The following is a 27,529-nucleotide window of genomic DNA, read 5'->3' as shown; positions in this document are numbered from 1 at the left end:
CAGAGTTTCCCACCGGGGCCCTTAATTCTGCTCCAAGAGTGCCCTCTGCTGGCCTGGAGCAGGCTCCAGCAGTCTCGACCTTCTTGGAAATGGGGCCAACAGGAACTCTGAAAGGACGAAAAAGGATTGGGGTTTCCTTGAGACATGGGTTCCCCTTCAGGGAAGCTCTGTCCTATGCCTGTTTAAACACAACCTCAAAATAAGATAGATCCATTCCATGAGGTTCTCTTGTCTCTCCATTTCTCATTCCTTCTATTTCAATTTCTTTCTTTTGTCTCATCTTGTTGATAAGAAAGAATTTGCTGTAGCAATTCAGACTAAAAGATTATCTTGTAGTGGAAACACATGATTTGGGGAAACTGGATCTAGGGAAATGGATATAAAATTAGGAATTCTACCTTTTTCTTGAGGCCTAATGGTGGGGTTACAAAGAGCAATTTCTTAAAATAACTTCGAATCTCAAATTGTATTACTCCTTAGGTTAAAAACTTTCATCAGTCATTCATTGCTCATTAAATTAAGTCAACAGTCTTATACCTTACATTCAAGGTATATTTATAAATTCATAATGCATGATTTTGTTAGCATTTCATTTATCGAGGCTAATAGCATGCTTATTTTAAATAAGAACTTTACCTTGATCTAGTTTTTAGGAAATGAAAATGTAGTGAAATTTTTAAAAGTATATTTGAATATCAAAGGAATACGTTTCACATTAAAAATCAGGCTCAGCAAATACTTAATCTGCTTATAATTTTGAACAAGGCAAAAGACCTTGCTTAAATAATTAGCTTTTCAAACAGAAGCAATAATTGATAGATTGAATACTATCGTTAGCATTGAATTTAGTCCTAACATGTTCTTTGGAGGGAAGCAAGGTAAAACTTATTGAACATTTAAAAAGTTCAGGGGGTTAATACTATTTAAGGTATCATGTAGACAATGGACAGGTGGCGCTAGTGGTAAAGAACCTGCCTGCCAATGCAGGAGACATAAGAGATGAAGGTTCAATCCCTGGGTCAGGAAGATCCCCTGGAGGAGGGCATGGCAACCCTCTCTAGTATTCTTGCCTGGAGAATTTCATGGACCGAGGAGCTTGGTGGGCTACAGTTCATAGAGTTGCAAAGAACTGAATATGACTGAAGTGATTATTACACACATAGATGATGGAAAGACACTGGCTAGGACTATACTTATTGAATAAACAGAGGCAGTAATATGATAAACACTGAAGTTATGCTGAAAAAATGGAATACTAAAGCTGGATGAAACCTTAGAAAAGGTTTCACCCTGTTATAACCCAGATGGTACAAGAAGACCTAGAAAGAAAAAAATTTCCTCCCAATTATTGGAGGGGCCCAGATTGGAATCTGGGTCATCTAATTTTCAATCTAGAGGTTTCACCATGCCCCAACTGCCTCCCTACAAAGATATGAAAAAGGACCCATCAGTAAGAAATCTTAACGTGCATTCATAAACTACTGCCTCAATCTCAATGAAATTAAAAAAAAAAAAAAAGTTTCCTAACTCAGTCTCTGTCCCATTCCACTATATACTGAAGAGGCTAAGAAATGAGGCATTCAGATCCTTTCCTCCCTCTGACCCTTCGTGCTGTTTACACATGGGCTGGCCAGATGTGAGAGAAATAAAACAAACATTTGCAGCTGCTGAGGGGGAGGTGGGGAGGGTGGAACCCTTGAGGTTTCCAAGTTTTGATCTGACACATCAGAACACATTGGATTTTTACTGCTGGCTTAGAGTTTACTGCCTTTAACTCTCTCTACAAAGCCCGGAGGTTGTCACTTCGTGTTGAAGCTCGTGCTGATTGACGCTGAGGGCTTCTGGAGCTAACTTCAGCCATCATCAGGAGGTCCAGGGGACCAAGGCAGCTACTGCTCCATAACAAGTTTGGGGATTCCTCCACCCGCATCCTCTGCATTCCTTGATGCCAGGTCTGTGGTTCTCCCTGGCAGGCAGAGGCCAGGAGGGGCTTTGTTTGAGAGACAGTGTATTCTAGTGGGCAGAGCATGGGTTTCAGGGTTATGTAAGACTAAGTTTTAATCCTGGCCCAGCCATTCACTTGTCATGTGATTTGGAATTAGTTCTCTTAAGTCCAAGCCTTATTATCCTTATTTCCTTAAGCTAGGAATACTAATATTTTTCAAAGTGAAAGGATTTAGTGACATACTGTATTTGAAGCTTATGGTATGTAGGAGTGTCCAGTATATCATCTATGACTTATTTCCAGAGGAGCCTATATGAATGATATAGTTACTAATTTGTGAGGATCTAGAGGACAACATTAGGTCCTTACCCTTATGCTATTTCTAGGGGCTGCACAATGTGATGATTATTGTTAATAATAATTATTATTTAATAATATTTAATTATATAATTATTAATAATAATTATTATAATATAATTATAATTTTATTAATAATAATTATCAATGATCAATAATAGTCTATTATATTTGTATGTTTTTAAAAATTTTCAAGGCACTTTTCTCCATTTTATTGTGAAAAAATTTTAATCTGTAGCAAAGGTGAGAACATTTTTTAACACCATTGACCCACTTTTTAGATTCTACCATTAACATTTCACAGAACTTGCTTTATTATTTATCCATTCCTTTATCCATCCACCAATCCACACTTTATGTATTTCAAAGTAATTTGCAGGCGACAGTACAGTTCTTAAATTCTTCATTTGCTAGAGATCAATATTTGTTGACTGTTTAAAAATATACATTTATATACAATGAAATGAGTAGTTTTTATTATACAGTTACTAGATTTTGATAAATGAGTACGTCTGTGCATCCTGAACCCCTATTAGGATATATAACATCTTAACATGTAAGATTTTCTCATATCCCATTTGAGTCAATCACAATCTTCCCCAACTAGGAGAAAACTCTGTTCTGATATTCTTCACCATGGATTAGTTTGACCTGTTCTAGAATTTCATGCTAATGGGATAATATAGTACTGTATGTACTTGTCTGTATAGGTCTAATTTCACTCAATGTAATGTTTTCAATTACTCATTCTCATTACTGGATGTATTGGCAGTTTGTTCGTTCCCACTATAAAGCTATCTTTAGTAAGTGGTGTGCATACCTCTTTGAAAATACTGAGTTGGTAAAAAACAAAAAGCGTGCATGTATGTGTACAAAAGGTGAAAATCTGAAAGGATAATCACCAACCCACACATGGCCTTTACCTCTGAGACACACAATTGAAGCAAGAGGAAGAAATGGGGAATTTTATTCTTGAATGCAGACATTTTTATATTGGATGAAATTTTCACACATATATAGAGATTTTAAAGGGGCTTCCCAGGCAATGCTAGAGGTAAAGAACCCACCTGCCGACACAGGAAACATAAGAGATGCAGGTACGATCTCTGTGTCGGGACAATCCCCTGGAGGAGGACATGGCAACCCACTCCATTATTCTTGCTTGGAGAACCCATGGACAGAGGAACCTGGCAGACTGCAGTCTACAGGGTCACAAAGAGACATGACCAAAGCAACTGAGCTTTAGGCATGCATGCACACAGAGATTTAAAAATATAGAACAAGTATTTTTAAAACAAAACAACAAGGGAACTAAACTCCTTGTGGGATGGGGAGAGGTTGAGGGATGTGAATCTGGGTTCTCCCTCTGCCTACCTCCATATTCACCTCTGTATTCACTCCCTCTGTATTCACTTCCATGCCCCTGGGCTCAAGAGAGCCTCAAAAATGATTAGAGATGGTAAACTCTGGATGAGAAGAATACTTAGTGAAAAGGTGCGTCTGAGCCATAAAATATGGACAGGTTTTGAGGGAAAAGAAAGGTATAAGGCATAATTAAGATGATTGAAAGAAAGAATTCTGAAAGAAGGCTACTAGGATTAGAAAAACCCAGCAAGTAGAACCATAGAACCCTACTGTAAGTGGCTTTAAGGAACATTAAAGACTTCCTCTATTTTGAAAGGTTAATGCAGCCCTACTTAAGAAAATGACAAGTAATCTAATTTAATCATTGAACTTTAGAGCCAACGTCAGAGATCTCGGAGATCATCAAAACTTGTCAAGGGTTGGTCCTTGTCTGTGTTTCCTGTAAACAATGCCAGCTACAGTGCATACGTGCATGCTCAGTCGTGTCTAACGCTTTTTGACCCCATGGACAGTAGCCCTTTGTCCATGGAATTCTCCAGGCAAGAATACTGGAGTGGGTTGCCATTTCCTTCTCCAGGGAATCTTCCTGACCCAGAGAATCAACCTGCACCCCTTGTGTCTCCTGCATTTGCAGGTGAATTCCAGGTGGCACTAGTGGTAAAGAACTCGCCTACCAATACATGAGACATGAGAGACATGGGTTCGATCTCTGGGTCAAGAAGATCCCTTGGAGGAGGGCACAGCAACTGACTCCAGAATTCTTGCTTGGAGAATCCCATGCACTGAGGAGCCTCCATAGGGTCGCAAAGATTCAGACATGACTGAAGCGACTTAGCATGCATGCACCTGGGAAGCCTGTACTTAGGTGCTATTTGGTGAAAGAGTGACTCCAATCCTTGCTCCCATTTTACAGATATGAAAACTGAGACATAAGCTGATGCTTGCTCAGAAGAGCATCTATCTTACCCAGAGGATACTAGCCAAGCATTACCGGTGTCCCCTGAGACACCACCACAAGTTCAGTTCAGTTCAGTCGCTCAGTCGTGTCTGACTCTGTGGCCCCATGGACTGCAGCATGCCAGGCCTCCCTGTCCATCACCAACTCCCAGAGCTTGCTCAAACTCATGTCCATTGAGTCAGTGATGCCATCCAACCATCTCATCCTCTGTCATCCCTGTCTCCTTCAATCTTTCCCAGCATCAGGGTCTTTTCCAATGAGTCAGTTCTTTGCATCAGGTGGTCAAAGTATTGGAGTTTCAGCTTCAGCATCAGTCCTTCCAATGAATATTCAGGACTGATTCCTTTAGGATTCACTGGTTTGATCTCTCTGCAGGCCAAGGGACTCTCAAGAGTCTTCTCCAACACCACAGTTCAAAAGCATCAATTTTTTGGTGCTCAGCTTTCTTCACAGTCCAACTCTCACATCCATACATGACTACTGGAAAAACCATAGCCTTGACTAGATGGACCTTTGTCATCAAAGTAATGTCTCTGCTTTTTAATATGTTGTCTAGGTTGTTCATAACTTTTCTTCCAAAGAGCAAGTGTCTTTTAATTTCATGGCTGCAGTCACCATCTGCAGTGATTCTGGAGCCTAGGAAAATAAAGTCTGTCATTATTTCTATTGTTTCCCCATCTATTTGCCATGAAATGATGGTACTGGATGCCATGATCTTAGTTTTTTGAATGTTGAGTTTTAAGCCAGCTTTTTCACTTTCTTCTTTCACTTTCATCAAGAGGTTCTTGATGTACCTCTTTGCTTTCTGCCATAACGGTGGTGTCATCTGCATATCTGAGGTTATTGATATTTCTCCCGTCAAGCCTGATTCCAGCTTGTGCTTCATCCAGCCTAGTATTTTGCATGATGAACTCTGCATATAAGTTAAATAAGCAGTGTGACAATATACAGCCTTGACATATTCCTTTCCCATTTTGGAACCAGTCTGTTGTTCCATGTCTGGTTCTATCTGTTGCTGCTTGACCTGTATACAGATTTCTCAGGAGGCAGGTAAGGTGGTGTGGTATTCCCATCTCTTTAAGAATTTTCCACAGTTTGTTGTGATCCATGCAGTCAAAGTCTTTGGTGTAGTCAATAAAGCAGAAGTAAGTGTTTTTCTAGAACTCTCTTGCTTTTCCTATGAGCCAACAGATGTTGGCAATTTGATCTCTGGTTCCTCTACCTTTTCTCAATCCAGCTTGAATATCTGGAAGTTCTCAGTTCATGCACTGTTGAACCACCATAAGAGATAGCTTCAAATTATACTTGAGAGATCTAGGTTAAATATAAGGAAGACTTTCTTGGAAGAGAGGGTTGTGAAACCTCTGTTTCTTAGAAATCTTTAACAATTTAAGAGTCTGCCATGTTGAAAGAGTTTAAATGTGGCAATACATGCTGGGCTAGAAGACCTCTCATTTCCTCCCAATTAAAAAACAAAACAAAATGACTTGGATACCTTTTTGCAAGTCTGACTCCTAGTGGTCATCATCTCTGGGTTGCGCCAAAGGGAGAAAAGGCCAAAAAAAAGGAGGAAAACCCAGACTTTGTTTTTGGAATTGCTAATAGGAATTGGGGTCTTCCCAGGTGGCACAGTGCTAAAGAATCTGCTTGCCAAAATGGGAGACATGGCTTTGATCTCTGGGTTGGGAAGATCCCCTAGAGAAGGAAATAGCAACCCACTCCAACATTCTTGCCTGGAGAATTCCATGGACAGAGGAGGCTGGTAGGCTACAGTCCATGGAGTTGCAAAAGAGTGGGACATGACTTAGCAACTAAACAACAACAAACAAAATGAAGCTTAGAAATGTCCTAGTCAAATTATCTTATGAATAATTAAACCACATGAATAGAAATGACTTCCACTGTGAGTGATTGTGTAGTAAAGCTTGAAGTGGAGCCCAGGACTTTTTGCTAGTGCTCCAGATTGAGGATCCAATTCCTACATCTTCCAGAGTTTCGCCTTCCGTGAACCTGGAAGCTGGACTCTGGCTGGATATTTGGGTTTCAAATACACCTATGGCCCTATTCACTAGCCATTCAAGAGAAGCTGTTTTCTTAAACTAGCAGAGTGTAGAGAAATAATCTGTTCTGAGAACTGTGTCATGGACAGATGACAAACTGCTGCCCTCTCCGAGCCTTAATTTATTCAGACGGCGGGGAACTGTGTGATTGCTGAGGGCTGTTCTGGAGCAAATGGTTAAGGTTTTCAAGCGTTTGTTGTATCTTGGCACAGTGAAGTGGAAGTGAAAGTCACTCAGTTGTGTCTGACTCTTTGCAAACCCATGGACTATATAGTCCATGGAATTCTCCAGGCCAGAATACTGGAGTGGGTAGCCTTTCCCTTCTCCAGGGGATCTTCCCAACCTAGGAATTGAACCAGGGTCTCCTGCATTGCAGGCAGATTCTTTACCAACTGAGCTATCAGGGAAGCCCATCTTGGCTCAGAGTTTCTCCCAAATGGTGGCATGTTACCATTACAAAAGCACTCCTCTCTTTTGGAAAAATCATCCCTGTTCTGGGATCTTCAGAATCCTGTAGGAGGGGGATTCACAGGGAGACCTATGAACTTTCTAAAGATAAGTGCAGTTGTTAATGCATCTGTGCATTTTCTTGGAGAAGGAAAAGAAAAAAAACCTTGCAGAAAAACTTCCTTAGATGTCATCAGAAGAGTCTAAGACCACCTCACAATCTATATACATCCTTGAGTTAAGCTTGGAATGAGGTTTCCAAGAACGTGAAGGACACAAACTCTATTTTCATAAAGTTAGACTTAGTGTCTAGTTAGCCACTTGTTGACATCGAGACAGCAGGTATACACTGCTTGTGCATTCATGGTCCAGGAATTCAGTCCTCATTCTCTCCTTCTCTCTCATTTTGCGGAGCACTCATTAGTCAGTAGATATAACTCCACTTACCTGACAGAAGCCCTCTGTTTCTTTTGTAAAGCCTTCTGACAGATGTCCATAGCACACTAAGTACTCCTAGCTATGAGGCTGCTCTCTTGTCCTGTGTTCATCTCCTCCCATCAGTTGAATTGTATGCTTAGCAAGGGTCAACTGATTCTTTTCACAAAGCTTATTTATGCCAAGTGCATTAGTTAATATACTATTTAAATTTTATACAAACAAAGTATGAATGTGAAAATAAAAGACTGTTCCAATGAAAATTAAGTGATTTCCTTTGGAAAGGCTTAAAGGAGATAAGTTGCTAAAAAAATACTCTACAGTTAGTTTGTGGATGAAACAACTGTAATGACAAAAATTAAAATCTAGAAGAATTCTTCAAGTTTTTATAAAGACTTGCTTCATTAAGACAAATGAAACAAAAACAAGCAAACTAAAAACAAAAACTGGAAACTGGAATTGATGGAGAATAGGTTATTGGAGTGGGTTAGTCAAGAAAAATTGAGAAGGAACTCTGGAATTGGAAAAAGCATGCTTAAAGAAAGGACTTGGCATACTGACTGGCAAATCAATGTCTTGTATTAAAATATAAGGATTCCAATGATTCCCAGCTTTAACCACCTTTTCTGATTATCTGACACAGGTGGCAGTGTGTTTCTTTAGTATTAAGATGAAACTGTCAAAGTGAGGTCCAAGAGAACTGGCTTGCTTATGTCTCCTGAGTACTAATCTCTTGAAGGTTTGGCCTTTTTAAACTTCCTATAAAATCTCTTTTTATTCCTGTAAATATATTTCTTTTTTAAAATTTTTTATTTTATATTGGAGTATGACTGAGTAACAGTGTTGTGATAGTTTCAGGTGCACAGCCAAGTGACTCAATAATACATATGTGCATATATGTTCTCCCCCCAAACTCCCTTCCCATTCAGGCTGCCTCATAACCTTAAGCAGAGCCCCCTGGGCTATACAGTAGGTCCTTGTTGGTTTTCCATTTTATTTATTTTTAATGTTGGGGGATTTCTTTCCTAGCATTTTTTTAAATTAATATTTATTTATTTGGCTGTATCAGGTGTTAGTTGCCGCACACAGGATCTTCATTGCATCATGTGGGATCTCTTCTTTAAACATTTTATTTTGTTTTGGGGTATAGCTGATTAACAATGTTGTGATATTTTCAGGTGAACAGGGAAGGGACTCAGTCATACACGTACTGTATCCATTTGCCCACAAGCTCCCCTCCTATCCAGTATCCAGGCTGCCACATAACATTGACCAGAGTTCCACGTGCTATACAGTGGGTCCTTGTTAGTTATCCGTGTTAAATATAGCAGAGTGTACATGCCTGTCCCAAATTCCCTAACTATCCCTTCCCTTCATCCTTCCCCTCTGGTAATCATAAATTTGTTCTCTGAGTCTGTGAGTCTCTTTCTGTTTTGTAATAAGTAAGGTATTCACTTGTAACATTTATTTTTATATTCCACATGTAAGGGATGTCACATGATATTTCTCTTTCTCTGTATTCCTTTAAGTCTATTTCTTGCAAGCACTTATTATAGACTTTCCCCCCCTTGAACGTAAGCACCAAGCATTCAGCATTCAAAACTTGTATTAAATTAATGTTTGTTCACCTAAGCAAATTGGTCGTATTCACTCAAAATCTGGAAACATATTCAGTGTTCATTGTGTTAAGATTTCAACAATGCGGGTCACGTGTAGTCACTATCAACATTACTCCCTTTACAGAGTGTATTAGCCACAAATGTGGGTATACCCTTTGCTTAGCCTTGCCTTCTGAGGAATGCATGCTATAGAAACATTATACCTGATATGAGAAAAATGTGCGAAGATATTCATTACACCGTTGTATATTAAAAAATATCAAAACCTGCTTAAATTATTTTGTGAAGGGGTAATCATTTTATTATGATATTTTGGTCAAATATCATGTGGTAGTTATTACTGACTGTATAGTCATGAAAATGATAATTATGAAGAATTTTGGTCATAAGTATTGAAAAAATATTTGTGATAGTAAATTAAGTGAAGAAAGAAAAATGCAAAATGGAATGAACCTCGTGATTACAAATGTAATAAATGTGTACATGAAACTGATAATCTGGGGAAGAGTTAGGATTTTTACCTTTTTCCTGTTTTCACTTGTTTCATTCTTTCAATGATTAGAAAAATCCCACATTATGCAACTGTTCACCAGTTTTTCAACCTTGGTGTCCTGGGAGGCCTTGAGATGTCTGAGGTTTGATGTAGAGCTGCCCAGAACCACAGAATTACCCCCCAGAGGAGTGAGGATTAGGCAAGAACTCCCTGAATTATGGATGGAATGGGCTGGAAAGTACCTTTGAGGTCATACTAGTTCAATGCCCTCATTCTACAAATAACATTTATTATAGCACTTACTAGCAGTTTGACTCATACAAGTTACTTACCTGCTTTATACCTTGGTTTCCTCACCTGCAAAATGGAATAATAAAAGTCCCTATGCCCACTGCTTGCTATGAACCTTAAATGATAAGAATATAGTGCATGGCACAGAGTCAGCCCTCAATCAATGTTAGTTATCAGTATGACAAAAGTTAGTGGTTGAGTCGAAGCCAGAATTCAGATTTCCTGACTCCTTCATTGGGGTTATTTCTATCACACCAAACCACAGACTTTTCATCCTAGTCCAGGCTGCAATCCTTTGCTTTGCTGTGTACTGGGTAAGAAAAAAACACTTGCAGTAACACTGAGGATGTTATGATTTGACTTAACTCTTGATTATCAGGTAACTAACAGCATACACTGCAGTCAGGACTACATATGAAAATTGTCTGGGATATTATACTGAACTTAACTGAAAATATGTCTTAAATAAGACAGAACTCAGCTCAAGTCCTATGGTGATTTATGTCCCGCTTGATTTCTTGATCTGCTCTTGCTTTCATGAGCCTTGGTTTTTGTATTGGCAAGATGAGGATTAATAGGTATAATCCCACCCATGCATCTGTGGTGTGAGTTGCCATTTGTGAAAGGGCTTTGTAAAATGTAACGTGGAATACAATTCAAAGTGGTGATTTTGTTTTTTAAAATTGTTGTATTTTAAAAACATCTATATAGTACATTCTATGTGCTGGATATTATTCCAAAAAGACGTTACAAGAATTAATTGAATGAATCTTCATAGCAGTCCTATAAATTAGGTATGATTGTCCTACTCAGGGAGGTGCAAGAGATTAAGGAATTTGCTTCATATCACAGAGCTCGTAAGGGGTGGCACTGAGATTGAATTTAGGACTTTGTAGTATAACCACAGAGTCCATGCATAGTTCTTGTGCTGCTTTATTATCACTGAGCTGCCTTGGCCTAAACGTAAAGAAACATAGTTTCTAGAGTCTGTTCCCCTTCCTTACAAGGTTCAATTCTATATAGTCCGGTCCAGTTCAGTGCAACCCAATGCGTCTCATTCTATCCAACCCAATTCTATTCATTTCAAGGCTTTTCAGCTCAAGAAGTATTCTTTTGAGAGTTGAACTTATGCCCCCAGTCACTGCCTTAAGCAGTGTGAGCATTAACAGAGAGGAATAGGACCCAAGACGCTTGGGTTTTGATGATGCTAAAATATAGGGTGAATAAGTCAGTCTCCAGGAAGAATGTCAAATCTAGAACTGTGAGGGTCAGAATAAAGGTGCTTTGTAAATTCTCACCTTCCCACTGCTCATTAAAGAAAAAGTGGTGCAGCCATTGGGGAGATAGGGGACTCTTGTGACCACAGAGTTTGGGTAACAGACAAATTGGAAAAATAGGACCCAGGACTCCTGAAAAGTAAATGATCTTTGGTTTATGTGTTCAACACTGGGACCATTGCTCTCTGTCTGGTTCCAGACTGTGTGGCCAGTAGCTTCTATGTTAAGTTAAGATGGAAGTCATCTCAGTGGCCTGGTATGTGTGATTTCTAAGTTCCGAGGAAAACCTGTCTATTGATGGGATTTTCTACCTTTTAACCATTAGAAGAGACAGTCCATATAAAAACGTCTTGCATGATGTCTGGCATAGCTGGTGCCCATATGGTAATAAATATTACCACTGTTATCCAAAAGCTTTGTAATCTGACCACTTTTTCATAATTCCTTTTGAGAGAGAGACTTTGAATGGCCCCACAGATCTGACTGCATATGACAATCATTTGTCTCTTATAGGGAGTTCTGTGTTTCTGTTTCAAGATGAGAAGCGGGACATGCCAGGCTGAGCATCACAGATCATGCTCCTGCTTGTCCAGTGGCCACGCTGCCCAGAATAGGAATATTCCCCATGGGTAAACTGTTCCCTTACACAACATTTTTGACGTTACACAATTAAAAAGGCTTGCACATTAAAATGTGAGGCATGTGTAAGTACCTCATAATTAACTGCTGTCTATTTAACCAGACAGCTCCAGCAAGTTAATTTGATGTCTGTTACGAGACTTAATAATTGTCAGTGATTTTTTAAAAACAATTTACTGGTATAATCATTAACTACCCCTAGATTATCTTGTCAAATTGATAATTAAATGCCTCAAAATTCATTACAGAGTCAGTGTATTAATAGCAATGTAATTAAGTAATGTTTGCTTATGTAATCTAGAGTTTATTATCTGTGCACTTATTTATCTTTTCCACACTTATCAGATCTTCCTAAGGACCTCTTCAGAATCAATAGAAAACCAAGAATCAATAAATGTCTTGTTAGATCCAAATAAGCAACTTAATTGAGAGACTGTGAAATAAACATGGATTCTTCATATCTGTGAAGAGGGAGGAGAGATTATTCCTATTACCTATGAGGATTATTAGTAGGGAAAAGAGAATTCTTTTCATTGTTTCTTCTGTTTCCTTCCCAATCCTTCTTTCCTTCCCTCCCTCCCTGATTTCTTCCTTCTCTTTTTCCCCTTTTTCTCTTTTCTTTCTTTCATCACAGATCTAAGTGCCTGCTATGTGCCAGCCACTGTGTAAGACAGTGAGGATATATATAAGGTATGATTCTAGTCTATCCTAGCCAAGGAGAGAAACCTGTAAAAAATTCCAGTGCAACAGTTAATGCTCGCCTGGAGGCATGAACAAAGTGCTAAGGAGCTCAGAGGCAGGAACAACTAACTGTATTGGTAGTTAAGGAAAAGTTCTCAAAGTGGGTGACATTTGAGCTTGCCAGAGATCAGGATGTAGGAGTTTCTCAGAGAGAAAAAGTGTGTGGGAGGGGCATTCCAGGTGGAGGGAATCACATCTGCAACAAAGAGCGCGGAGCACTCGGGAATGAGATGAAAGGGATGCATTTTTTAAATTAATTCTTACTGGAGTATAGTTGATTTACATTGCTTCGTTACAGCAACACTGTAGGGCACAATAAATCACTTATACATATACACACACCCGTTTTTTTAGATGTACAGCAAAATGAATCACATACATATGTATATATGCACTCTATTTTTAGATTCTTTTCTCATATATGTCATTACAAAGTATTGAGTAGAATTCCTTGACCTGTACAATAGGTTCGTATTAGTTTCGATCTGCTAAGTATCATGATCAGAAGCTGTATTTTTCGGAGGATATCTTGGAAGATAGAGCAGCATTGTGGTAGCTCTCAGTTACATTTACAAAGTCCAGGGGCTTGCCCCAGGAGCCTCCAGTCCTCCAGACATTCATTCAGATTGCATTCTGGGCCTCTGGCCTGCCGGTCCCTTCCACAGTCTCTCCTCCTGGTGATCAGCATATATGTCCAGGGTTTTACAGGTTTCCTCAGATGTCTGCTCTATTGTCATTGTAAAAGTACTCATATTTCATTTCAGATCACATATTCAAATTTTGAGTTTGATGAATAGCAACATATTTCAACCTGTGTCTCAAAAAAAAAAAAATCCATGGTTTAGTTTGGTTATTCCCAGAAATGCTCTGACATGCACAGGAGCAATAGAAGTCAAACTCAAGGATGTTTGGTTATATGAACAACCCTAGATAAAATTTAGAAAGGAAAGAACCTTAAATTTAAATGAATAGATTTCAACCTCTAAATAGAAATTAGTCATTCATCACCTTCTTATCCTTCGTTACTACTGAGTCAATGGTAATAATTTTTGTCCTTACTAAGTGTTAATCACTGTAAAAGTGACTGCCTGCATGGAGCTTCCCCTGACAAGATGGCTTGGGTGACTTTTGGGGAAGAAGGGAAAGAGGGAGAGAAAGAGTGGAAATAAAAAAATGTATTCTGGTATTCAACAATATATTGACTGTATTCAGCAAGTAGAAAACGTGTTCAAAGTCTCTGAAGATTCCTTTTCACGATGCTTGGCAATTTCATATCCTGATGCTATTCGTAAGCTTAGGCCCATGGAAGAATCTGCTTGGAGGTAACTCCTTGCCCTAGGAAATTAGTACAGTGCATTTCTAATACAGATGAGTTCTGTGTGTGACAGGCCTCCCTGCCTGATATGCACTGCGACCAGCAATGTTTTAAAATGACTAAGAAGGATCTAGAGATTGTCATACTGAGTGAAGTAAGCAAGACAGAGAAAAAGAAATATCGTATGATATCAATTATATGCAGCATCTAAACATAAAAGATACCGAACAGGAAGAGACTCACAGAGTTAGGGAATGAATTTATGGCTCCCAGAAAGGAAGGCGGAGGGCAAGGGATGGTTAAGGAGCATGAAACTGACATGTGTCCACTGCTATATTGAAAATGGATGACCAACAAGGATCTACAGTGGAACACAGGGAACTCTGCCCAATGCTATGGAACAACCTAAATGGGAAAAGAATTTGAAAAAGAACAGGTACACGTATGTGTATACCTGAATCACTTTGCTGTACATCTGAAACTATCACAACATTGTTAATCAACTACAAAGTGAAGTCGCTCAGTCGTGTCCGACTCGTTGCAACCCCATGGACTGTAGCCTACCAAGCTCCTCCGTCCATAGGATTTTCCAGGCAAGGGTACTGGAGTGGGTTGCCATGTCCTTCTCCAGGGGATCTTCCCAACCCAGGGATCGAACCTGGGTCTTCTGCTTTGCAGGTTGATGCTTTACCATCTGAACCCCCAGGGAAGCCCATAAATCAACTATACTCCAATATAAAATAAAAAGTTAAAAAAATAAAATGACAAAGATGATCACATTAGACAAGGTCAGGGGGGCTCAAAGTCAATGGCTAAGTGATCCTGTGAAAGTCCTTCAGTTGTATCTGACTCTTTGCAGACCTGTGGACTGTAGCCCGCCAGGCTCCTCTGTCCATGGATTCTCCAGGCCAGAATACTGGAGTGGGTTGCCATTCCCTTCTCCAGGGGATCTTCCCAACCCAGGGATCAAACCCAGGTCTCCTACTTTGGGGGCAGATTCTTTACCGTCTGAGCCACCAGAGAAGCCCAAGTGATCCTGAGGGTAAAAATTCTCTAAACTCTGAGCCTGAAAGTATTTAGAAGTAACAGAAGACATTCTATAAATACAAAATAGCTTTACTTAAAAAATTATAGGTTTATGCAAAGCAGAACTTCAAATCTTACTCTGAGATCTATTGTAATATATCAGCAGGTTTGACAAGAGATTTTGGTAATTCAGTTTGTCAATGCATCCGGACCAAGATGCTATATGGTTTTAGTCAAGCCTGGACCTGGGTCTGATGATGTAGTCTGAAGTCCCTGGTTCACCACTTGGAAGGACTTGGGGCCCATGGCCTTTTCTCTCAGGGCCTCAGTTTCCTCAGCTGCTGTTCAGTCTCTGAGTTGTGTCCATCTCTTTGAGACCCCATAGACAACAGCATGCCAGGCCTCCTTGTCTTTTTTTCACTATCTCCTGGAATTTGTTCAAGCTCATGTCCATTGAGTCAGTGATGCCATCCAACCATCTCATCCTCTGTTGTTCCCTTCTCCTTTTGCCCTCAATCTTTCCCAGCATCAGAGTCTTTTCCAGTGAGTTGGCTCTTTGCATCAGGTGGCCAAAATATTGGAGCTTCAGCTTTAGCATCAGTCCTTCCAATGAATATTCAGGGTTGATTTCCTTTAGGATTGAATGGTTTGATCTCCTTGTTGCCCAAGGAGCTCTCAAGAGTCTTGTCTAGTACCACAATTCAAAAGCATCAATTCTTTGGCACCCAGCTTTCTTTATGGCCCAATTCTCACATGACTGCTGGAAAAATCCTAGCTTTGACTATATGGACCTTTGTCAGCAAAGTGATGTTTCTGCTTTTTAATATGCTGACTAGGTTTGTCATTGCTTTTCATTCAAGGAGCAGGTGTCTTTTACTTTCATAGCTGCAGTCACCATCCCCAGTGATTTTGGAGTCCAGGAAAATAACTAGATGCCATGATCTTAGTTTTTTGAATGTTGAGTTTTAAGTGTGCTTTTTCCCTTTCCTCTTTAACCCTCATCAAGAGGCTCTTTAGTTCCTCTTTGCTTTCTGCTATTAGAGTAGTATTATCTGCTTATTTGAGGTTATTAATATTTCTCGTGGCAATCTTGATTCCAGCTTGTGGTTCATCCAACCTGGCATTTCACATGATGTACCCTGCATAGAAGTTAAATAAGCAGCGTGACAATATACAGCCTCGACATAGTCCTTTCCCAATTTTGAACCATTTTGTTGTTTCATGTCCGGTTCTAACTGTTGCTTCTTGACATATATATAAGCTTCTCAGGATATAGGTAAGGTGGTCTTATATTTCCCACAGTTTTTGTTCCTCAACTGGAAAATAGGATAATCATCCCAGTCCTGCCCATCTTACATCACTGTGGGATCTAATGAGATCATGAGTATACAATACCTTATAAACAGATCATAAGATTCCACAGAATGTGAGGGTGTAGTATTGCAATTAGATCTGAAAGGTCATAAACACTTTGGTGGAAAATATTCTGTACTTTATAAAGGACACAGTTAGAGTTGGACTTCCCTGGTGGCTCAGTGGTAAGGAATCTACCTGCCAATGCAGGAGACTTGGTCTTCTTAGAGATCCCTGGTCTCTAAGAAGGAAATGGCAACCCACTCCAATATTCTTGTCTGGGAAATCCATGGACAGAAGAGCCTGGTGGCTGCAGTCCATGGGGTCACCAAAGAGTTGGACGTGACCTAGCAACTAAACAACAACAATGGTTAGATTTAGGTGCTGCCTTTTGCATCAGATCCTGGCTCTCAGGCACAGATCAACAGAAGTACACATTCTTATTCCTGAGAGGGGTTGCTTTTTCCACGTGTTCCCCATGGAGGCATTATTCTCATCACCTGATGACCCGCCTGCCCCCTCTGTTAGTCTGTAAGTTCTGTGAGAGTAAGGACCCCATCCATGGCAGCAGTCTAGCATGATGGTAACCGCACAGCTGGTAACCCCACAGGTTTAGGGTCAGGCAGCCTGGGGCAGTCCTAGTTCTAGTTCTCATTTGTCCACTAACTGTAACTTTGGTCAAATTACTGAATTTCTTCTCAAGTCTTGGTATTTGTATCTGTGATATGAAGCTAATAAATATGCCTACCTCATAGTGTGTTACAAAGATTAGATGTGGGAGTACATGTCAAGTGCTTAATACAAAGCCTGGAAATAGAAAGTGCTCAAGGAATCCTGGGTGTTTGTTGCTGTTTTTATTATTACTGTTGTTAGTCTTCCCTTCATATCTCCAGTGTCTAGAACACTGTTTAGCATATAATAGCTATTCAATAAATAGGTAATGAGAAAATAAAAATGTATCTCAGCAGATGTTTATACTGAGATTAATGAATCCTACCAGTCCATTCTAAGGGAGATCAGTCCTGGGTGTTCATTGGAAGGACTGATGTTGAAGCTGAAACTCCAATACTTTGGCCACCTCAGGTGAAGAGTTGACCCACTGGAAAAGACTCTAATCCTGGGAGGGATTGGGGGCAGGAGGAGAAGGGGATGACAGAGAATGAGATGGCTGGATGGCATCACCAACTCGATGGACATGAGTTTGAGTGAACTCCAGGAGTTGGTGATGGATAGGGAGGCCTGGCGTGCTGTGATTCATGGGTCGCAGAGTCGGACATGACTGAGCGACTGAACTGAACTGAATGAATCCTAAAGGTCAAAAAATACATGGAAAAATGATTGAGTTGTGTGGGCTGGGGTTTCAAACTTTGGGGCTCTTTCTACCATTTATTTCTACTGGTAAAGAGAACAGTTCTACCATTCTGGAAATTTCTAGTATTGGGATAGCTCTTTAGAGTTTACAAATAGTTTTTAAGGCCAGCGTCTTATTGGATTCCCATACCAGTCCTCATTACACGACTCGCTCCACAGGTAACAGTACTGAGGTTCAGAGCAGGGAAATGCCTTGCCTAACCTTCACACCTCTGGCCAGAAGAAGCACTGAAATTAGGTGTTCCAGTTTATTCTTCTTTCCTCCCACTGGGAAGAGACTCAAGGCTGATCCATCTCAGGACTGGGTGTCTGATAATAGCTAGGGAGAGTATTCTGGAGAAGGGTCCGGTTTGTCTGATTGCAACAACCAAAATAAGGGGAGTAACTCTTATATTTCTAGATTTTTTTTTTAGTAATCCATTAAGAACTTCTCACCTATGAGTTTGATTAAACCCTTGTGAAACTTATTATTAGTTCGGCTTATACTTTGGTTTTGAATCTTAATTTCCTCAGTATGTGAAATGTGCTTCGCTATCCTTTGTGCTGGGTTTTTCCCCAAGAGAGCTAAACGCTGCAAGGAGTCTCTGCTCTGAAGACAGAAACCGGAAGCCCCAAAGGTCTTTCAACCTCAGTCATTTAGACAAACCAGACAGAAGTGTAATTACACCATTGCTCAACTTTATAAATCCTCCAGATTGCCCGGGGAAAAAAGCACTTCTCTCAATAATTCTAAAACCCTTGATAATTTCTTCTGAGGAATTACCAGCAGGTTGCAAAACTTTCATGGCTAGCCACCGTCTGACCTTCTCTCCAGCCCCATTCTCTCGTATCTCTCTGCAGCATTGCATGCTTTGGCATTCTTTCCTTCAGTGTTTCCTGAGACCCAGTATTACTCTGGGTCTTCTCAAACATTGCCATCCTGACCTTCTTCAGTTCTTTCACAGCCTCCCAACTTGGGGCATGTCCCTAAACTTAAGGCTGTATCCTCTGTTTTCTTCTCTTGCCCATCTCATCAACTCTGGAGCCAGCTTTTAAGCTGTGTACTAGGTATACAGTGGACTTTCTTGGTGGCTCAGTGGTAAAGAATTCACTTGCAAATGCAGGAGATGTGAGTTCAATCCCCGGGCTGGGAAGATCCCCTGGAGGAGAAAATGGCAACCCACCCAGTATTCTTGTCTGGAGAACCCCATGGACAGAGGAGCCTGGTGGTCTACAGCCCATGGGGTTGCAAAAGGTCACACGTGACTGAGAAAGCACACATACATGGGCACTGGGTATGCAAAGATAAATAAAAATAGTATCTACCCTTAAGGAATCTACCATCTGTTAGATGGGAGATGGATGGGTGAATGAAGACCTCTAGGTCTAGTGAAATATGGTGCTTTGATCAGTTCATCAGTGCTTCAGTGGTACAGCAAAGGGTGGAGGGCAGAAAATTCTCTGAAGAAGGTGTCTTCAGGGACAACCTGGAATATGAAAAGGTGTTCTTCATTTGGAAAGAAAAGGGAAGCCCAATTTGAGATAAAAGTACATCTTGTACAAAAGAACCAAGGGAAAATATTTTGAATTTTGCTTTCCAAATCTGAAAAATGGGCATAATAGCATTTAACTTGCAGTGTTGATAATGAACATAAGTAGAGCCTGAAAGTCAGTAAATTTTTAGTGAATGACCAAGACAATAATAAGAACAATAACAAATATTTTTCTCTTACCAGTCCTTCTATTCCCTTTTTTTTGAAGATGTGATTGGACTAGAAAAAAAAAAAATAAAGCCTTTATGAATGTGACATCCCAAGATGCCTAAAAGTTCTCTAGGGAATTTTAGTTCCCTAGGGCAACAGTATACTCCTGTCCCCCCATACATTCTCCTAGTTCTGGCCAAGCCTCAGGGCTCTCCCCTCTGAATACACAAATCATTTATACTAAGAACCATCTATTTTACCAACAAACAAATAATGCCTCATTTGGTATATTGCTCCATTGCACGGACTGTCAGGTTTTGTGTTGTTTAAATTTATACATGGGCTCAGTGTGCCTTTTCCTCTTGATTGTAACAAGAGTGGGTGCCACTGAATTTAGAACAGGAAATCAGGATTCCAATCCTGACTGTGGTACCTACTGGCTACCAGAGCTTAGGTCATTTCATTAATCTCTGTTTTCTCATATATTAAATAGGGAACGTAATAATGCCCATCTTTGGGAATTTTTACGACATTTAAATGAGATAATGTAAATGATGGTACTTCACAGACTATGTAAAGCATCATAAAGATAGGAATTTTAGATTACAGTTGTCTCTGCACCTAAACTAATCAGGGCATTTTTGGTTGCAACAAACAGAAACTCAACTCAGAGTAAACTAAATGAAAAATGATATTTTGATACATAATGAAATAATTGCATCACATATCAAGTGAGAAAATCAGAATGATACTTCTCTTCTTCCATCAGCTATGCTTTTCTCGGTGTTAGCTTCTTTATCAAGCATCTTTTTTTTTTCTTGGTGTTTCTCTGCGGCTGCAGGTTTATATCCTATCAGTTCAAAAAACTTAACCAAAAGTTGTTTTTTTTTTCCCCCAAGTAATTTTGGTAAAAATTCCACAACTAATTCCCAATGGAGTGACACAGGCATGTGCCCATCGCTAATTTGGTCACTGTGGCCAGAAAGTTTAAATATGCTGATTGGCCAAGCCTGGGTCTGCTCCACAAGCAGAGCCTGGAGGGGTAATGTCAGATGCTCATAAGCCACACAGATCTAGAGCGGGAGGGGTGGTTCTCTAAAGGAAAAGTGAAGCACTGTTGCCAGAACAAGAGAAAGTAGGTGCCGGAAAGGCCAAAACAGCAGAGATACTTTGCAGCATCCAAGCCACGAGAGCTTAAAGGCAAACGCTGTGTTTAACGCCATGCTGCACACGTTGTGAAGATACCGTGGTGAATCAGAATATCACTTCACTCCACAACAAATCTGAAAGAAGACAGGTTGTGGAAAGTTCCAAAGTGGGGATATTCATAGGGCATATATTGAGAGTCCAACCAAATGTTTAATAGCTTTCATTTTGTTGATTTCAAACTGGCCCGGTTTTCTTACACTGGCATTGGTGAGGATGAGAGCAAGAGGAACAGAGAAAGTTCTGAGACCATATTTCTAAACAAAGTCTTTTAAAATAAAACATTCACTCATTCGAATACCTGTCGGAAGGCGGGAGGGCCTCTGACGAGTTCACCCCAGGACAGGCTCCTCGCTATGGAGCCAGGCTGCCGGGCAGCAGGAAAGGGCAGAGCCCACAGCGTCAGGATTGGATTGTCTCCTGCCAGCTGGGTCAGCTCCCTCCTCCCGAGGGCCTCCAGGCAGGGGGGCCTCCTGGCCTTTGGTGTCCTTTCTGGCGGGCCTGGGGGGGGGCTCACCTTGGTGCCTACGTTCAGTCCGCCATCCTAGCTCTGTGGCAGCTGTCTACATCGGTTGGCAGCCACTGGACGGAATCTAGCGAGAGACTCAGGAGATGCCAGAAACGGCCGAACTTAGTGTTGATGGTACTTTGGGAAAATGAATGGTGCTAAGAGAATAAAGTTTCTTTCACCTCTTTTCTCTTCTTCCTTTTCCCACATCCACCTTATCTTCCTTCCCCACCAACTTTTTCTCTTTTTTCCTCCTCCCATTTACTCCTTCTTTTAGGATGAATTCACCTTAAGGACAACATGTATGTCATAACAATGGCCAAAGATCTGGTTGGGGGAAGATATCACATAAAATGCAAACCATGTCTTTAAACTTCTATTGTATTTTCTGAAGGAGATTTTCAGTTAGGTCTTAAAGGCCACTCGTTGAAAACACAAGTAAACCTGGCACAGACAAACAAGGGGTATGAGGACAGCCATGAGAAGGGCTCACATATTGTGCAGCAGTATTTAAGTTTGCTGATGGGTTCTAGTCCTTCACTCAGGAGTCTGCTTAATTTTAGTTTATACAAGCTGCTAATAAATTTGGTTGCCTATAAATGCATATGAGACCAAAACAGCAAGTTAAAAGTGAGAGAAGGGGCTACTTCAGACAGGTTCCTGAAAATGGAGAGCAGCACAAGTCACCTGGCTTGCCAAGAGAGGAGACAGAATATCAAAACAAAACCCTACTACAGATCCTCAAGAAAGATCACAGCAATCTGGATGGGGTGTGGAAGGTAAGCAGTCTCCAAATTTAGAAAGTTCTCTAGAATGTCACCCTACGTTAACTTTCATTGAAGAAAGTGACAGCCTATAGGCCTTTCAGAAATGGCTAATTTATACTCTTTGTGCTTTTTTTTTTTAAATGTAGACAAATGCATAATAGATTTTAGAGAGAGTTCCACCTCAATTGAGTTAGAATAAAATTTGTATTAAAGCCAGAAGCCTTCAGCATTTGGAATGCTACTTTCTAGAGAAGGAACAATGTGGTTTGACTTTGAATAAATCTAGAAGTGCTGTGAGTCATTCCATGTCACACCCCGATCTTTCAGTCTCCTTTTCATTATCTGTATGCCTCCCGTTTTTGTAAGGTTTCTTTTCCTTCTTCCCTGACTGTGGCTTTCAGCAGCCTCCCTCTTGATTCTGACCCAGTGATCCTATTGATGTGTCTTCTACAGCTTTTCCAATATGGCAGGGAGGGGCAGGGGAGGAGCTCTGAGGTGGGGGCCCTGGGACCTGGGCCCCAAGAGCCAGAGATTTTAGAAAAGTCACTTTCCTTTGAAATTCTGTTTTCCCATTTGGGAAAAAAACGATAATACCTCTTATTCATGGAGTTGCTGTGCAAACCAAAAGCGTTACTTGTGACATTAGTAACCTGAGCAGTGGTTCCATTCTCAGACTATACAGTATGCTTATAACTACCCCCACCTCTAAGCAACATTTGCATCCACATCTGTTTGCCTCATTCGATTGTTAGCTTATTTGAGGTTGTGTTTTTCTTGATTTTTCTCATGTCTCTTTGAAGAAAGGCTTTCTTGGATTTTCTGCAGGTCATGTGCTGTGCCCAACACTATTCATATGACCTTACATTGAACAGAGTCCTCTATATTGTGCTTTGCAGGAGGTCTGAATCTAATGCCTTGCAGCCCACTGTCTCTGTGAATAGTAAACATGAGGGATTCTGTTTTCTATTCCTGACACTTAAGCCCTATCCTGGGACATAAAGTATTATTGAATACTGGATTCTGGGCCCTGAATCAAAAATTTGGCACTGTACTATTCAGTTTCAGGCCCAGTTTTCAGCCTCCCCTTTCATCTTTGGTTGGCTTGTACTGGTCATCCTCTTGGCAGAAACTGCCAGCCACAGACGTCTTCTGGTGAAGAAGAGTTTGGGGCCATCAGGATTTCAAAGTAAAAGTCAGTAAAAAACAAAACAAAACACCTTGGCAAGACTGGTGTTTAAACTTGGGTGTTCTAATCTCAAAATCCTTGTAAATGAAGATGTCTCAGCAGCCAGACTCAAAAGCAGGGGAAAAATCACACGTAGCTCTCCTACGCTCCCTCACCGTGTTCTAGTCTCCATTAGGGTGGTTTTATAGCATCTGTGAAAAGGAATTTGAACTCTACTTGTTTTTTGATGGACTTCAGTTTCCACATCTGCATAATGACACTAATCACATCCACGTCCCTGGTTTACTACAGAGATGTCCCGTGAATGCACTGAAACACGCAGTCTGACTTCTGTTCTGTGCTGGACATTGGTCGGTGGATCTGAAACAGTGGTGGCAAGAAGCCCACCTCTCCGACTCTCTGGTCGTGTTTTTCATTGTTGGATAGCTTTGACATAGAACTACCCCACAATGAGAGAGAGAGAGAAAAAAAAAAAACAAACCTGTGTAACTTCCATCTCTGAGCCCCCAGGGCAAGACCGCAGTGTCTTCTGAGTTTCCTGGCCTCCCTGCTCGTGAGTACAGACAGCAGAGGGCCGCTGTGGTCAGAGGGCCGAGGAGCCAGACAAGCCTCTGTGGTTACGCACTTATTTATTCCCTTATTTATTACTTTTGCAGCTCACATTTTTACAATCATGTTATTTTGTGGTTTGTTTGCAAAATGCATTGTGAGCCAAGCTTGCTTCAAATGTTCCTTGAGTTGGAAGAGGGCTGCTTTGGGAGCCAGAGAAAGGGGAGGGGAGGGCAGGAAAGCAGTGACAGAAACATTCTATAATTGAGATATCTGTTAACGATCCGTGCTTTGTAATCCAGCTACCCAAGTCAGGTGGAGAAATGAAAACTGAGAAAGCATCGTAGGCTCACGTGTAGCAGTAGGAGCAGACTCAGCAACCTCAGAAGTGAAATGGGGTGGTCCTCCTGTCACACTGGAGGAGGAGGCCCCACCCCAAGCACCAAAAAGGCATCTTTTGAATGACTTTTGGAGAGGGTAGAAGTTTGTTCTAGAGGAGTGATGAATACTGAATTCATACATATTATTATTAGGGAGCTTATTATATTTGGCTTTTGAAGATTTTAATAAAAATGAAAACACAGTTTTTGGAGATTAGCTGAAATGGGGTTCAAGAGTTGCTCCCCTGATGCTGCTTTTCTTTTTAACTCTATATTCTTTTCTCATCCCCTGCCCGCCCCCGGCCGGCAATAGTAGTTTCCTGAGAGGATGCTCTGTTGTTGCTGAATCCCATTTTGACTGTATTCAAGTTTGTTCTTGTATTATTCCATCTGGTTTGCTCCCCAAACCACTTTCCTTTTTTATTCTCCTTGTAAATATTTACACAAGAAAGTTTTTTTGCAGGATCCTATATTGGTGGATTGGCGCAAAGCAGAGTCTTGGTGTGTTTTATTCCTTTTACGAACAATTTGGTTAAGTGGATTTCCTCCCAGCTTATTAAAAAAAATTCCTTTCATTTTAATAACATCGTCAGACATTAAATAGCATCAGAGGGAAAAGTAAGTTTGCAATGTACAGCCTCGAGTGGCAATCTTTGAGTTGCTCCGTGGCTTTTAACCGTTAATGCAGGGACTGTTGATTGTAGTGAAGGGCTGGAATGCAGTATGCATTTAAAAGCCTCCTCTTCCTAGGCAGAAAAACAAGGATCTCTGCTGTCTTATGGATTGACTGAGAGATCAGATAACTGACTCAGGAGATCAAGACACCGTTCCCAAACTTCAAACCCCAGGGCATTTTGCCACCTTCCCTAAGGCTCTGTCTTTGCTTTTTCTTCTCTGTCCTCCCTCCTGGACAAGTTCCTCCTAGCCCACAGCTGTAACAATCTCCACTCCACAGGTAAAGTCAAACCTTTCTTTTTAGGTTTGACCTCTTTTCTGAGCCCCAGTTCTGTATTTTTAGCTCTTCTAGACATTTCAGTAAGATATATCACTACCCTAACTCAGCAGGATCGAAGCCAGCCTACTCTCCATCAGGACCTGGTCGTCCTCTGGGTGCTAGGAATGTAGCCTCCCACCTCCACTGAAACCTGTGGTGTTCCCTCAGATACTTAGTTCCTAAACCATCCCCTTGGACTCCTCTCTCTTTTTTCCTCAAGTCTAATCAATTATCAAGTGCTATTGATCTTAACACTCCGTAGAGACTTGCTTGGTTTATCTCTGCTTGTGTTATGGCTGTCATTGCCCTGGGTTTCTTTACTCTTTATATATTCATTCATCCGTATATTCTGAGTTCAACACAGAAATTGGTTTTATATTTCCTATATGCTAGACAGCTACCTGGTGTTGGGGATGCTGATATGAACAAGAAAAAATTGTACCTGCCCTCATGGGAAAAGATATACATTAAAAATTTTAAATTAGAAAACGCATCTAGTGTGACCACAGGAGTAAAACAGTGGAAGTCACAGGTTTCTCTGTCTTATGACTCTCCTAAGATCTGGCAACACATTCTTGCTATATTTATTTATCTGATTGTGTTGTTTTCCTTCTCGTATGTATGTGATAAGTCACTCCAGTCTTGTTAGACTCTTTGGACCCTATGGACTGTAGCCTGCTAGGCTCCTCTGTCTATGGGATTCTCTAGGCAAGAACAATGGAGTGGGTTACCATTTCCTTCTCCATGGGAGAGGAGTAGTCCTTCCTGACCCAGGGATAGAACCCACGTCTCTTATGTCTCCTGCATTGGCAGGCAGGTTCTTTACCACTAGTGCCACCTGGGAAGCTTTCCTTCCAAATGACATTAATGGCCCTTTTCAATATATACTCATTTCATGCCAATCACTCATTCATCATTTATATATTCATGTGCTTCTCTGTCATGCAAGGCTATTTATTGTCTCCATACTCTTGCTCTTGTGGCTTTTTCTTCCTTTGTTATTTTGATTTCATCTTATGACACCCCGTGGTTCTTCACTTGGTTAATTAGTGTTGCATACATGCTCAGTCATGTCCAACTCTTTGTGACCCCATGGCCCATGGCCCACCAAGCTTCTCTGTCCATAGGATTTTCCAGGCAAGAATACTAGAGTGGGTTGTCATTTCCTACTCAAGGGAATCATCCCAAACCAGGGATCAAACCTGCATTTCTTGAGTCTCCTGCATTGGCAGGCAAATCATTAGTGCAGGTTACAATACTTGTAAAAATCCTCACAGAACTATAACATGCTCCCCAGCTTTTTCCCCATCCCCTCCCCCCAACCATTAGGTACCTGTTATATCTTTTTAAGAGCATGATAGCATTTGATACTGATTAATTTAACTGTGAACCCTTGGTTCTGTAATGCTCTGTGTGTGTGTGTGCTCATTCTCTCAGTCATGTTCAACTCTTTGCGACCCCATGGACTGTAGTCCACTGTATGCTTTTCTGTCTATGGGGTTTCCCAGGCAAGAATACTGGAGTGGGTTGCCATTTCCTTCCCTAGGGGATCTTCCTGAATCAGGGTTTGAACCTGAGTCTCCTACATTGGCAGGCAGATTCTTTACTGCTGTGCCACCTGGGACTTAGTATTGGTAGAATATCATCCCTGAGTTTAAGATCCCTGCTTTCCCTAACACACAGTCTTTGATTTATCTAATCTCTCCCATCCTTGTCTTGGGTAGAGCCTGCTTCTTAGAAGCTGCAGTCCAGAGAAACAACTATTAACCTGGGCTCCGTGGTCAGTACTGGGTTGTGTCAGATCTAGAACAGGATCTAGAACAGGCAGAAGAGACATTTTCCATATGAATATTTTAGTGTGTGACCTAGAATATAAAACTGAGCAGCCATATCTCAGGAGAAATATTACTGCTCTGCGTTTTTCTTTGTCCAATTTGAAGATGGGAAAAGGGCAAAATTTAAGGAACAATATCTCGTATGTGTTATAATGAATTAGAAAAGATGATAGAGACATTAAAAATTGGTTTTTATAAGCCCAGAATTTGATAGTTGATTTCCTGAATGTGTCGCAAGAATAATAATTGGTTAGATGACGCGATGTTTTGCTGGTCTACTTAGCCTACTGATCCCTTCTACTTAGTGTCTCCTCATCCCACCGCTTTAAAAAAAAAGAGCAGGATTCCTGAGAACACAGAGTATCTGCTGTGGAGACACTGTGAGCAGCAAAGCAGCCCAAGACTGTTGAGTAACACCTGCCTGCAGCTGGACTGAAGATGGGACTGGGTTCTGAGAAAGACTGTGCATTCTCCCTGTTGGAAAGACAGACATCATTTCGGGAAATATTCAATAAAAAGTTTTTGAGACACAGAGTCTCATTCATGGTGGGAGGGATTGAAGGGAGCTGTTTTCCCTCTTAAGGCTTGGCTCAGTCTGGAAGGATGCTATTTAATGTAACACAGACTGATTATTTTGTTGATCATGTTTCAAAACCCCTGCCCTTTAAATGAGTTCCCAGAGTAAATTGAGTGCAATTGTGGGAAGTTAACTTTAAAAAAAAGTCTTATT

The 27,529-nt window shown here is 40.7% G+C and overlaps 1 long non-coding RNA gene across 1 annotated transcript in view; it reads left to right on the top strand.

Moving 5' to 3' along the window:
• The first annotated feature begins 1,772 nt into the window (after positions 1-1,772).
• LOC148778777 (uncharacterized) overlaps positions 1,773-27,529 on the top strand; it is a 165,458-nt gene continuing 139,701 nt past the window's right edge. Inside the window, exon 1 of the long non-coding RNA XR_016038681.1 lies at positions 1,773-1,952. This is a non-coding gene — a long non-coding RNA (uncharacterized LOC148778777). The remainder of the gene's footprint in view (positions 1,953-27,529) is intronic.

This window comes from Moschus berezovskii, chromosome 1, assembly GCF_049115385.1.
Source record: "Moschus berezovskii isolate FMDL1 chromosome 1, NW_MosBer_1.0, whole genome shotgun sequence".
Classification (NCBI taxonomy): Eukaryota; Metazoa; Chordata; class Mammalia; order Artiodactyla; family Moschidae; genus Moschus; species Moschus berezovskii.
Note: the sequence above shows the minus strand (reverse complement) of the source record. Positions and strands in the feature narration are given on the sequence as shown.